Here is a 15354-nt window from a genome sequence, read left to right on the forward strand (position 1 = left end):
CGTTGTTTCGATGTCTCGAATCGATTCTAGAAATGTCTTTTCACATATTTTGTGACATCCTGTAGTGTCAACTGCAAACGTGCAAACAGCAAGCTGACATATTACTGCTGGGGAATGACACGAAGATTTATGCGATGGAAAGTGTAATGAAGAGGGTGATGTTGAATGTTCTGTATAGCTAAAGTACTATTCATACTCAGAGATATGTATGTAAAAGAATCCTTATTCATCTATTTGACCAAGAGAGTAGAAATATTTTAATAATTGAATCACATAACTCAATATTTTTACATGTAGAATGCACTTTGCAACTGCATCAATGCATAAGAATACATACAAGCCACGCAGAAATCTACAACATACAACGCAACGGGTAATTGCGCGAGACACGCTGTATGTGTATATTACAACAATTCATAGTTTATTCGTAAATTTGTAGATACGGCAGTAACAGCTGACATTGATTGTAGTGTCTCTTATGTTATTCATCATTTGTTATTAAAAGTAATTAAATTGGGTTTGCGTAAATGTGATAATAGAGTGAATTCAGGTTGGCAAATTGTAACCAGCAATTGTGTGTAATTACGTGTACGAGGGAACAAGGATTCTAATGCGAAAACAGAACGATTACAGTAAATACCAAGTGTAACTGCAGCTAAATGAATCAGTATGTGCGTGTGTATCATGCTATAATTATTTACAATATTTCAATTCTAGTAAAATATGAAACTTCTTCTCTTGGCAAATATTCCTATAAAATTAATATAAATTCGTCAAATTCGATAATGTACATATTTAAAAGCGATAGTTTGCGAATCACAGTGATGCAAGTAAAAATTTTCAGAGTATCATGTTCATATTCATCATTCAGAGTTTCAACTTTTAATAGTATCATCCCATTAACGTTACGGCCAACTGACAATAAGTTGTAACCTCACTCCTTGTAACTGTAAAAGCAAAACAGCATTTTACTTCAACTTATTATATGTGCGAACACATTTTGAAAAATTGTAAGGTGGGTTTTAGCCATTTATGTTAGTCGATTGAAGTTTGTTAGTAAACATGGTGTGATACTATGGGAATAATAATAACAATAATCAGTGGTAATATAAATAATTGCAATACAAAAATAGAATATTAAAGTGACAGACATAGTTAAGCGAAGTGACAGACCTGACAGTTTCGCCGCTATTCGCAGCGTTCTGTTTAATGTAAATTATAAAGTAAAGTATCAGTACAAAGAAAATATCAGAACGGATAGTACGCCCGATATATATATATACTATACGATACGGCTATTGCCTGACATGCGCGTGTGTCATAAGTAGACTGCCGATCTTTATGCAACTGCATATTTTTGAGAGCGCAATTTAAAAAATTTTAAATGTATTATAAAAAGTATTATATATTGCCCATTCTATATATTTTTTCGTATCACGTGCATTGTGTACAATTTTGCATTTTGAAATTTCTTACAACTGTATGAAAATCGGCAAATGAAATATTTATGTACCCACTGTTACAGTAAACAAATAATTATCGAAATGAAATAATAGTATTTTATTCTGGCTGCGCTAATAATAAAAAATAGAATTCTATTTATAAATAACAATTAATTTCACTATATTAAGTAGTGTGTTTATACTTGCCAAATAACAAACAATTTACTTTGGTTTTTCATTTCAACTCTTAAATAACAAATGACTCTCTAAATAATTATTTGAACAAAAATTTATCAAGTGTGAACGTTATCTAATAGAAAGTTAATAATATCATGCCAGGAAAATGATCGATTGCTGGCCGTGGAGAAAGACATATGCAGGAAACAGAAAATTCAGCGAGATTCTTTTAATCGATATTGCATATTGAATCTTTTAACATTAATCGTATTTCGATGATATTCGCGCTAATTACCAACTTTAATGTACAATTATTGTGTGATGTATAGTCATAAACCGCGAAGTATTAAAACTTTATTTCGACGTGTTCATTTCGTTTGCAGACGGTTAATAAATGTATGAGCCAATTATTGCCACTAAATCAATGACATGCAATTTCTGTTCTTGACTGTAGAAAGCTCTTCTTACGTAGGAATGTATTTACGGCAATTTCCATTTTATAATTGTCTTATGTTTTACACGAAGGTTTATTTCCCAACTTGTTTACTCATGAAAAAGCCATTTATCAAACGACTTCGCCTCTCAGTTACTCGTGTATTATCCATTATTCTTGGCCAGTGTAAATTCCCGATTTACTTCATGAAGCCCGTCCGAATTTCCGCTCGGCGAAAAGCCATTGCTACTACTTTCAGAAGTAGACTATTCGGTATAATACCGTAGCTTCCTTGAATTGTTATTGCAATCGTCCAAGTTTTCAAAATCGCAATGGCCCTGAAGCAACCTTCTTCCACACAGCTCTGCAGCACTTTCTAACCCACTAATGGCACTTTTGGAGAAACTGCAATCGATGGTTCTGCCCAGCAGAACGGCCATACGGTAAAACTACATACGGAATGGCCTACAGTTTCTTCGAAAGTATGCTCTGTTCGAGACGTGATCACGTATAATTAATTTCGCGATTAAATGTTATAAGAATGTCATGAATATCAATTAGATCTATCCTTATTCTTTTAGTCTGAACGTTTGGAAACTTTGCTACCTAATGCTCATATTTTATTTTGCTTCAAGTATTTGTAGCGTAGATCAACTTTCTTACACCTTGACGCGTTAAAAATTAACGTGCTGAAATTAACTATAACAACTAAGAAACAGTACGAATAATGTTAAATAACGAAAAAATTATGAGTGCCTATGACGATAAAAAGGCTTGATCCAAAAGAGTCAATTATTTTAAACATTTTCATAATTGAAAAACGCGACCATAGTATGCAGGCCAAAATTCACAATGTCAAATTGCTGTAATGCTGTATGTGCTGTAATAATATCCTATATTTGATGAGTAAAGCAGTAGATTAATTAAAAATCTACAAACTGAAATTCCTTTCTTCCATTATTACTTAGTTTAATACAGCGTGATCGGTATCTATAATTTTTCCAAACTTCAATAGCGTAGAAGTTCGTAGAAGACAAAATATTTTCGACAACCCATGTGTTTAGATAATAGAGGCTACTCCCCACTAGCTACTGCTATGAGACTCTATGATAGAAATTAACACAGGATAATTAAGGTGAAGCAATAATTTCGATTCTCTAAAATTTCTGTATAATTTCAGAATATACATTCGTATAGCTGAAAATAATTAAGTTAAGTGAACGTAATTTGGATAATAGAAACTCAGCTGCCGACGGTAAACAAAAACTAGTTCGTATAAAGGAGTTTCCGATAAGCGAGCATGTACTTTATATAGAAACGAGCTATTTAAATAAACAAAATATCGCGAGAAAAGAGTAGCAAACAACTACGAGTACTTTTAATTCCACTTTAAAACTAGCTGAACCAAACAATGGAGCTAAATGTAAATCTAACCATGCCACATGCTGAATTTGTTTAGTGTTGTGATTATGCAGAAAAGAGCAGATTTTGACGATCTTGAAATATATTGTCAACAGTGTGAACGATTTTTTCCTACACCGCCACTCGGTCTTAGCACCTAAGATATTCGCAAAAAGCTTCGATACAATTTGTGTTACGATTGCGCTACATTGGGAAACCGGCGGTAGTGCTTTAAAAACTTTAAGGGAGGATATAATCCAACCTGAAACCATTTTTAACAATCTGTAAATAAAACAAAAAATGCACGAATGGCCTTAGTTTTTGAGTTATACACAGAATATGTTTGGTGGTACAGTAGTTTCGTACTCATATAGAACACATAGTCTCGAATTTGAAGATATAATGAGAAAATACTTAAGAAAAATAAAATACGTTCCACTTTTTATAATATCGTGACGAGATGGCCATAGTCGGATTATCGAGGTTCAAACGATCAAAATGATACCAAACATGACTATATTTGACCCACAATTTTTAATTGAGCTACACACATATGTAATAAGTGATTGAGAATAAGAAACGACCTAATTCTACAGTATCGTTTTACATTCTATCTATTCTGTTTCGCTCGCACTGCCTACTTGTCGCTCTTGCCCTTGATGCACCCACGGCACAGTGAACAGCAGTCGGATAACGTGGGCCAATTCTCGGAAAGTCGCATTTCCGGATATAGGACCAAGCACGCCCCCGATTGGCGGCCATATATCCGGACACTACGTACGCCCGTGAATGTATGTAAAGATGAGCCAAGTTTAGATCGATCGCTATATAAAAATGTGGCCACCTATCTACCAGAACAAAGCGAAAATGGAAACTAAATTTAATTCGAGTGACAAAGTGTCCTCTTTTCTATACAATTAACGAAATAAGTTTTTCTTATTAAATGGTCCGTGTGAATTTCAGTAATCTAAAAATATTTCATACACAGAAACCGAAAATGTTAACCGAAAATAAAATAATCAGAATGACACCACGTTATGGTAATTTAATTGAATTTGGAAAATAACGCTAAGGAATAATTTGTTTAATTGCTTTTAGATTATTTAACTAGTAGCTTGGATTCACTGGATATCACTCATAAGAGTAAAGTGAATTACATATGTAGAATAGCACCCGCTAGTATGCTCTCTGCAAAGTTAATACGATTACCGCGTGAAAAATTGCTTAATAAATTTAATGTAATTTGAGAAAGAATTTCGGACTGTGTAGAAAGGTTTCACATGTATATGTATAATGCATAGTATAAAAACTAATATCAAGGTGCAGATGTTATACCGTAATCATTTGTTTCTGACATACAGGGTCGCTTCAAAGTAATTGAATTTTCGATCCACGTTTATACAGGTTGACCGATTCTTGTCGTCTAGTAATGCTTTTTTAAATATCTTCTATATTTGTAGGTTCTACAATTTGTAGGTATTTGTAGGATAAATATTTTAAGACCCATCTGCATACAGGGTCATTTTCAAAACCAGTAATTTTAAGTAATTTTCCCAAACATTTAGATTTACTTAAAAAATTATGACGACGTGTGACAACTAAAAGCTACCGGACGACATTCTAGAAACTTGGAAGACTATCCAAGAATTTTTGGGGATCTTTTAAAACACAAAAGCCTTAAAAAACTGCGTACACTTAAACGCCCTAGTATGCAGACGACATCAGTAAAAATAAGATTGCAGCCCTTCGCCTTGAGGTTAATATCAGAAAATGCGCTATTTTGAAGTAGTTTCGCACGAACTCGCGAGGGAGAAGATTTTTCCTCGAGCCAGTATCGTGCAGTATAATATAGAAAATTGTACAGGGTAACGAGACTACTCTTACCCTGGTCATTGGGTAAACTGTTTAATGTCCCTGCCGTGCGAGCTACTTACTGCAATATACATATATACATATACTTATAATAAGATTCACTGCGATAGTTTCAACACGATTAAATAATTATTAATCATTATGATTCCATGAAACTTCAAAAATAATATATGGAAATACATTATAAAATCTTTGTTATCATTTGTGCTTTATATTAAAATCTACACGAAACAACGTAAATATAGCTCAAGATGGATGCTTTCGTGATGGATAGTTTAAGAGAATTGTTATAAATTAAAAAAAAAAAGTAAAGCAGATGTTGCAAATAAATACATTGTGAACAGTAGCTTTGCTGGAAACCTAGCCTAAATGAAATGAAGATACACTATGGTCCATTAATGGTGCTCTTGAGAGAACTCAAGCTACGGTTCTCGTAATGGGGCTTTCGAAAATGCTTTCACGGTAAACCCATGAAACAGTGTTTCGCTATTCGTCCATTAAGTACATTGCATTTGAAGTACATATACGTGTATACCTTCTTCGATCGCATCTTTCCCAAATTTTCATAAATCGCTTAAAGAAACGATTTAATCTTACAAGACCATTGTGCATATCGTATTCTCGCATTTAGAAACAAACGTAGCATATTTTTCAACTAGTAGCAAATTTTAATAATTCGTCAAAAAATATAACTAGCTATTAACGTTCTGTCTATAGATCGTTATATGAATAACAAAATTTCATACAACAGTTGAAATAATCGTAAAATTGTTAAAAATGCGTATTGATATTTTAGAATATCTAATAATGTTATACTAACTCGAAAGAAAATTTAATATTCGAAAAGTTCTAGTACAAGTAAAATATTTTGCTACTGATATTCTACATAGGTTTGCTACTGCATCGTAATATTCAAAATTACTACCGGCTATCTAAAAAAGTGATAGAGGATTTCTTGAATCGAATATATCAATTTCTATAGACGCTGAACGTTGTACTATGCATATGCGCCGGATTTTACACAGGGTGTTCATTTGGAAAATTTACGTCCAACTATCTCGAAAACCACGCAGAGCAACCGTGCTGCTCGTTATTAATTTTTTAGCCTTTTTAAAGTCATTCAAGGGTCAACTTGGTCTTTTAAAATGGAGATCATATTTTTCCTTTACAGCCTCTTACTCTGCGAGAGAAGAGAAAAGCTCGTATAGAAAACATTTCTTTATCGCACTTCATCTTAAAAGGGTATTTGTTCAGATAAACATTTATTTCAGTTTTTGTTATTTCCAAAGCAGCGGAAGAGATTAAAGTGTACAATCACTAACAATTCGACTTTTTCACGAGACCTTTTAAATACACAAATAACGAAGCATTATAAAATGTTTTCAAAATCTTGGTAATTTTAGGAAAAGTGAGGACATTCTAAACACATTTATTCCGATGTTTTGTGTATAAAAAAAGTTGTACAGATAAAAGTTGAACAAATATCATTTTAAGACAAAGTCCGATAAAGGTCTTTCTTATAAAACTTTTTCTTTTTTCCCGAAGAATGAGAAAAAAGTGTGGTTTTCTACCTTACAAATTACCTTGAAATGGGCTGAAAAGTGAGAGACAAGTTGCATTGTTTTTATTTCAAAAAAATTTTTTTTTAAATGCGTAGTTCTCGAGATAATTGGACATTTTCAAATGAACACCCTGTATACAAATGTTTACCAGAATATGAAGTAGTTTCCAATCTAATAGTAGATTATAACGATAGATTATTATCTGCTTGATTTGCGGCCAATTGTCACGCGCGTGACGTAATTTGTTGTGAATTGTATTTCATTGGAAGAATCTATGATAGACATCTATAAATAATCCTTGATAATAATTTCGTGGAAATGAAAATATAATATTTTGATTAACGAATGATCCATCAAATGCTTTAGATAAAATCAGTTTCTGTCAAGTATCTAATTCGGTTTCACAAAATAATATAGAAATATTACAATAAAATTGTCTCTCATGACTATAACGTAACTACACTCGAAGGCCTGATTTTTGCGTGTATTTATACATGGAATTATATTTCGCTTCGTACATTGTACTATTTGAAAATTTAGTTTTCTTCCAAAACGGATACTTAAATAAAAAGAGTTTGTTGCGTAGTTTCGATCTTTGTCAAACAATTTTTCTTTCGTATCATGTAGAAATATATATACATATGTGCATTTCTATACTAATATTTCGTACCAGTCATCGATTGTTTCTCAATTATCAAATTATCCAGCAATTTCTTAATCTTTGACTTATAACTTTTGTTTAACGTTATACGGGTGAAAAATGAGGCTACAGTTCCGATAAAGTCGGTCTTTTAAAAAAATTGCCCTATTTGATAAATATATAGCATGCAGCATATGATACAATACCAGTATTGACATAATCGCCGCAGTAAGCGCACTGGCATGCAATGACATCGCTATTTTCCGGTTTTGGCCCATTAAACCCCATTGACGGTGCGCGTTTGAATTTTCATACGGTCCATATCGTCATGCGAATTAACCACATTACACGGGTCAATCACACAGCTATTTTCATAGTCGCTGAATTAATGTATCTCCAAACACGTTTGATGTATTGTGATATGTCGCAAATAGACCCATTTACCGCTTAGGTAGCTGAATCGTTGCAACTGATCGTGCTAATCAATTGGAACCAATTGATTTCCATGGAATAATTAGTACAAACGAATAGTTTCGATGAATCATTCTCTCTAAGAATCCTATTACTTTGTTATTAACTGCCAACAATGAAACAGTAATTACCCAGTAACAATCATCATTGTATATTACCTACGTAAAAATACGCACAAGCATCTTCATACAAACCAGATAATTTGCATATTTGAATTTTTAATCTTTCTTTTAATTCGTAATTTGTAATCTTCGTCGATATGGGTATTTTCAGCTACTAAAACTGTCAAAGAATGCAACGCGGTGTCTTTATGATACAGCGAAGCAGACACCTGGTAAAGATTCGTCTTGTCAGACATCGATCACTGTTCATTTGCTTGCTAGAAAAGTATTATAAAGTCATATCCCGAAGGATCTTTGAGCTGGCGGGACCGCCCTGTTGTCAAACCACTGCCCACCCTGAGACTAACTTCTTTACCTCCGCACAAAGGGAATACGTCGCCATAGACCCGCTGGACGAAGGTCACCGCAAAGTTGGTCGACTGCACATGTCGATGTTAGCAAGACAGATAAGATGGCAGAACTTTCGACCGATTATCTTGATTAATATCTTGAGTCGACTGTGCGTGTGTTTCGATTCGTATGCTGTTTATAATCTTTATAAACGAAGCGTCATCAAACGAACTTAAGAACACAATTTATTAAAATCTCGAAAGTAGTGGGCATTGCTTGCAAAATGACAATAATTTTGGGCCAAAGAGTGGGAAATGCTTAATTTCTCATGTCGTTACAAATTATCATGAATTTTTTACTTTAGGTTATTTCAATGACATGTCTGAAATCCATGTTTTATTAGCTACAATAGTACGATGATAAAAATATGTTACTGCTATTGGAAAATCGTCGATGACCTTGAAAATTCGGAAAAAAATGGCTCTGAGGGTAGAACACGAATCACAATAATATGTATTAATCCAAATAACTTTTGACTCGTACATTTTTCTGTATCTGCAGAAGTAACGAAGATATTAAACGCGGACACGATAAACGAAACGTCTGTATATAGATGTGGTTCGAATCGAAATTACGAGTGGCACGTGATTCAATTCATTTCATTACTCTTACCCATCATTTCGTCGAGGAGAAACGACCATATTATTTCAAAAAACTGGGATAACTAGGTGCATTCGTGCTATTTTTAATCTGTTACTCCATCTGAACCAATAACTTTTTAATGTGTATAAAATATTCCCATAACAAATAATGAACTGCACCGTTTAATACAATAATATTATATTTTTATTTTTTGTAGTATTTAATAATAAATTAACAATAAATTGTACAAATCCATTGAAAGAAACGCAAGTGTTCCTCGCCTAATCTTAACGCCCCTATCTACTAACTTCTTGTCTACGTTTTATGTTGAAGTGGTTACCACTTCTAAGAAAACTCTACATCTGGTCTTTTTTAGTTTTCTCAAGCACTGAAGCCATCGACAGCGCGTAGACAAAAGACTGCGACGAAGTCAGACCATAAACAGTAGACAGGCGACGTTGGCTTCGGGGTTTTCTGTTATTAGATAACACAGCTAGCGTGCGGATCTGGACCAGCTCAAATTGTATTTTACTTATTCACTTCTATTTAAATATATTTTTCTACCTTACAATTTATCCACGTGTTTTTTCTGTTTACACATCGAATAACCTCAACATTTTATAATTGCTATACGAAATATTTTCATTATTAGTGGATTTATCAGAATTTGTTTTAGTGCTTGTCATAAATGATGTTATTTCTAAGAACCTGCAAACTAACGATGTTTGATATTTTCTATCTTTTATTAAAGTAGATTTTCCGCCGTATTTTCAACTTTTGCGTGTATGACTACATAATAACAGGAAAATGAAAACATTTACGCGAATAGCAACTGTGCTCAAACTGAAAGATATGCGCTATTCCTTTTAATGCTACATCTTCGTAAATTTTCTCGTGTTACTGTACGGTCGTTGTACCTCATGGAATGTTTGTAAACATTTATTATTGATACCTCTACCCCATTCAGAGAGTACACAAGATATTAATAGTCCCGTGTTATCTTCTGCATAACGTGCACGTGGACAATGCACGAAGAATAACACGTAGCATCATGAGTTAGAGTAACGAGGAAAAGTTTGAAATGCTCTTGATTTACACTGTAACCGTGCGTAACCGTCTATAATACAACGGCTAGTGAATCGTAGTCGATATTATTGGCATTTTTATTCGAAAATAATAGCGCACTTTACCGATTTCAATGAACTTCAAATATGTTATCGAAATATGTTAACGTCCTGAGAAAACTTCGATCAAATTTAATTTATTTGATTTAATAATTAACTTTTAGCTTTTCAGCGTATGTAAAATATTCGGTACGCACAACTAATATACGGAACAATTTTTAAGCAGATGAATTTCTATGAATGAAATAGCTATATATTCTTTGTACTAAAAGTTAAATTATTTTCCGCAGTAAGAAATATTAAATTAGAAGAAGGTTCGATTTCAGAACAAACACGACATAAACAATAACCATCGTTGCTCGACGATCAAACATTGGAGCGGATACAATTCAAATGCAAGGCTGTTTCTCAGCTTCTACAAAACGGGTCGAGATGAAACATATCCAATTTTCTTTCCAAGACACTACGCTATATAACGGAGAAACCCCGATCGAAAATTGTTCAGTAGTTTTTACGTGATGCAAGTACGAACAAACAAACAAGCAGAGAGGCAACATTTTTTTAAGTTAAAATTAGTTTTTTGGATTCCATAGCTGATGAGTTATTCCTGGATATCCGCTTTATTTCTTGTTTATTCGATGTACAGATACAACCCTTCTACTCTTTCTATAATTCTGGCACACAAGTGACTGTATTTTTTACCTAAATTTAACTCATTGGTGCTAGTCATCTTTAATATAAATAAAAAAAATGATAAATGGGTCAAATCCGTAGATTGGATTAGATTAATGGGTTAGATGTATGTCTACTGATTTCAATTATTACTATGTATGTGACGAACATACGGATAAGACAGTGCAACATTTCATACGTCAACAGATTGCTTGAAAATTTAGTTTCGGCCGGCTGCTACTCTAGCCCAACCTATAATCCGTTCATTTTTCTTTTTTATTCATGTTGAAGTTATTCTCATTTCTAGGAAAACTCTACATCACTAGTGTTAGCTTTCTTAGTCCTCGAAGCCATTCGAATTCTTGCAGTAAATAGGTGGTAAGGATTCGCGAATTCAACTTATCAGGAAGTTCGTACTTCTATTTATATACATTAAAAACAAGTATTTTCAAACTGGAGTGTACCAAAAATCATGGTACATGGTAAAAAAATTAAAAAATACAAATGAGTTTTAATCATATAAATATCTAACTCATTAGTTTCATCAGTTTCCTGTAAAATACTACTTCGAATCAATTTAAAGTCTCTCACACAAGTAGGAAATGTTTCATGAGTTTAACCACAATTAAGGAAATGTCTTAATCAATATTGAAGTAGACGAGTAATAATAATCTTTCAATGTTTCAAAAGTCATATACATTAAGTAAGAAGATACTTATTTGCTGATAATATTGACACAATTTAAGGAAATAACAATACGTTTCCGATATCGCTGATACCGCGCTTTTCAACTTTATTAATTTACCCTGAGTAACAGATTTACGAGGAAGAGTAATGACTCAATGCGCAAAGAACAAGCGATGAGAAAATTTCGACTTGTCTTCGACGATTAAATCGAGATTACGAAACGACTGAACAAATGCGACCAACTATCGTCCGACGATACGAACGGTCAACGAATACATTCGTCCACGAACGTGTCACGTAATTTTTAGGGTTGGTTGGTGAAAATAAAATATAGTTGAGTCGTAACACAACAATTAACTTTGTTTTAATCACCCTTTATTGTGAATTCACCAATCACAATGTAACACGCACTGAATTAGCGTAAATCACAATTCACTCCAACCACGTTATGTAAGACTTAGTTACAACAATACATTAAGTAAGCGACTTATAAGGGTAGAGACCGATATAGATATGTTGACTATTCTAAGGATACAGAATAAGTGAAGTTTTACTGACGATACTGTGTCTGAGGAAAGCTAGGGGTGGGTGTGTCCAAGGACGCGGGACTATCGGATTTGTTGATGACAATTTTGGTTAAGGAAGTGAGGGTAGTAGACACCGTCTCCGATTGGATAATAAGAAGGTTGGTGGACCAGGAGGGGTTTTAGCCGCCCTCGCGAGAAAGTTGCCAACGGAACATACCAGATGTGGAGGAAACCAACTTTCTAAGCTAACACGTGGTAGACAATAAACGTAAAGGGAAATTTAAGACAGGAAATACTCGCTTGGTCCGAAGGACCTTAACTATAAAAATGCCAAGGCCCCCTGGTGGGCACTTAAGACTATTGAGGGTGCGCGCCAAGGATATGCAATCATCTGGGTGCCATCCTGTCCGTGGTGTGTGGCCTGGTCTCTGATGTGAATTGACTTTACAGAAGAAAAGTTGTTTCGTTTTAAAGGAAGTGCGAATATTAACGTGCGAGCAGCTGCTTATTGCAAGGAAACGATTAAGGTCATCGCGAATTCATAACTCTCGTTCGTAATTGAAAAATTGTTTATCGGGTATTGTATCGCGTAGTTTGGACTTTACGTGTTCGAAAGCCGCCTATATATAGAGATTCGTGTACAGTCGCGCAGTTACTCCAAATTGCAAGTTTCAGTTGATACGAATATGAGTATACGCGAAATATCCGCTTCTCTCAGCAATCGGTAGGTATAAATTTGGTCATTAATATCAGTGGTTTTAATTCTGTCATTATTCAAATAAATTCGAACAGATGCACAGAATTTATTCTTGCTCAATAGTCGAGTCATTGTGAAATCTCTACTTTCCTTACTTATGGAACTCCTATTTTCGAAAATATCGTTTTGTTTTTTTTTTTGATAATAGCAAATAGTATTACACTTAGATTTCTAAGGAACTAAATCTAATTGACTAAAAGGACTAAAATATAATTGAAATTAACTTGTTTATATTACTTCCTAATTTTATAGATACATTCTAGTAGGATAAAAACTGTTGTAATTATCGATTCGAATATAGTTAATGCTAAAGAAAACAAAGAATTACTTTCAACAGATAAATCAACTTTTAAAGAGCACCATGAAGAACCGGTTGATAAGTGCAACATTTGTCAGCAGTGTTCTCTTTGCGATCCTTCTCGCCCACCTGCCGGTTACTTTATCGAGTTTCGAATCGATCGAGGACCTTCTGCCGATAATAGGCGCAGGGATCAAAATATTGTTAGAAAACGTTGATCGCCAGTTGAAATGTCCCGTGTTTCACATTGCTGTAGACAATAAATGCGTTCTGATGGGTTAACGTTCAGAGCATTCAAATTTATATCATGAACACGTACATTTACGTTTCTGTTTCTTCCGTTTTCGCTCTTCGACATTCGCTTTGAATCTTGATCGACATCGATGCCGAAAGATTCAATGACCGTCGATTACTAGCTCACTGAATCTGTGTATTCAGGATTTTGTTTACTGTCAACTTGAATTATAAAGAATGTATTGTAATAAATAAGGCAATGAAAACGTTGAATTGATTATAATTTTGCTGCAAAATCCACTTAAATTTAGATGCGAGTGTTTAGAAGAAGAGAAATGTTTACAACTACGCACTTACCTACTAAAATTCAGTCTCCTTGTTGATTTAGAGATGATTTGACTTCAAAACGAAAGAAAGACACGTGTCTCGTTACTAGCGAAGAGTCGTAGAACATAGAATATATTAAAAGGAACAAATACTTTATAATACTAATTATGCTATTAATACCAATAACTAGAGCTCATCCATAATTCTAACGAATTATTGTTGAAAATTCTCGAGGTACATTATGTTAGGGAATATGTACGAGACACATACACGATACATCAAAAACGATTGTAATACTTGAAAATGAGAATTTAGTTCTTTTTACTATTCGGGCACCAGCAAGCTTGGTTAAGGTCGTCTTGTCCATTTCGACGACCAACCGATACCTGTGAAACTTTTTCTAATTATTTTTTTTGGGGTTAACCAAACTATCGTGCATGCTCACAGTTGAATGAAGAAAAATCAGAATGCGAAGCAGTCTTGGCAGTTGAAGGACCAAAGGTCGGTTTTCCAGCGCCTGCATATCAGAAGCGCGTTGATGATTTTAGTCGTGGATCGTGCTGATCTTTCTAGCGTTGGTCACGTTTTCGTGCGTATTTTCTGTTTCTTCTAGAGTTTAGTTGGAATCCGTAGATTAAATCCAGTTAGCGCCAGTTGTTGAGTGCGAATGGGAGGCGGGAATGATGCGAGAAATGACATGCACGATCCTTGTACGATAACGATGTATGTTTATTATTACAAGCTTATCTCTAAAGTCTGGGTGAACTATCCTCCACTCAGCAAAGTTATTACTAATATCAACAAAGATTATTTGTGTGGTTAACAATGTCCCTTTACTATTCTAAAGTGGAAATAACAAATACACAGCACCCTTCGAATTTGACCTACGAAACGCATTTTTTTCATCCTTGACTAAATTCGCGATTATGTTATTTCGATCCTACCGACGATATTCGATATATTTCGAGGAGTCTCACTCAAGATATCGCACGCTAAAAAATAAAAATTGATTTTACATCGAAAGGGCTACTTTTAGAACTATGTCGATATTTATTTCTCCCGGTCGGCACTATAAGCCCTTTAAGTATCGGACACCTTTTTACACAACCTGTATACGTCAGTTAGCTATCACACTTGAAACGATTACGGAGAAAACATAATGTTCGGAATCGCAAGCTTTGAAATAAAAAAATAAAATATGATCGCGGCAATAATACGCTAAATTGTACGTACACAGTAGAACCTCGATTAGGAGAGAAAGAGGGAATTTTTACAAAGATTAAACTGCATCCGTTTATTCGCATCTTGTCCGCGTTTGCCCAGCCACAATTTTCATTTGTCTACCCTTCAACAGATATTATCGCCAAATGTTCAATAATGTGATAATTTCGGTATAGCGTATCACACTAAATATTTAGTTACAAGAAGGCCGAACAACGTCACGTTGATCAAACTAAAGGAATATAAACGGAATAATACAGAAAAACTTGGAAATTTTTGCGAGCAATCGTTGCAGCATTTGACTCAGTGAACACACGATAAAAAATAATAATATTCGTTCCTTTACAACAAACGTAAAAACAGGGGCATGTCACATAAAATGCATAACACATACTGCTCGATATATGTGCTACCT

This window comes from Bombus vosnesenskii, unplaced genomic scaffold (assembly GCF_011952255.1).
Source record: "Bombus vosnesenskii isolate JDL3184/JDL3185 unplaced genomic scaffold, Bvos_JDL3184-5_v1.1 scf7180000015603, whole genome shotgun sequence".
Taxonomy (NCBI): Eukaryota; Metazoa; Arthropoda; class Insecta; order Hymenoptera; family Apidae; genus Bombus; species Bombus vosnesenskii.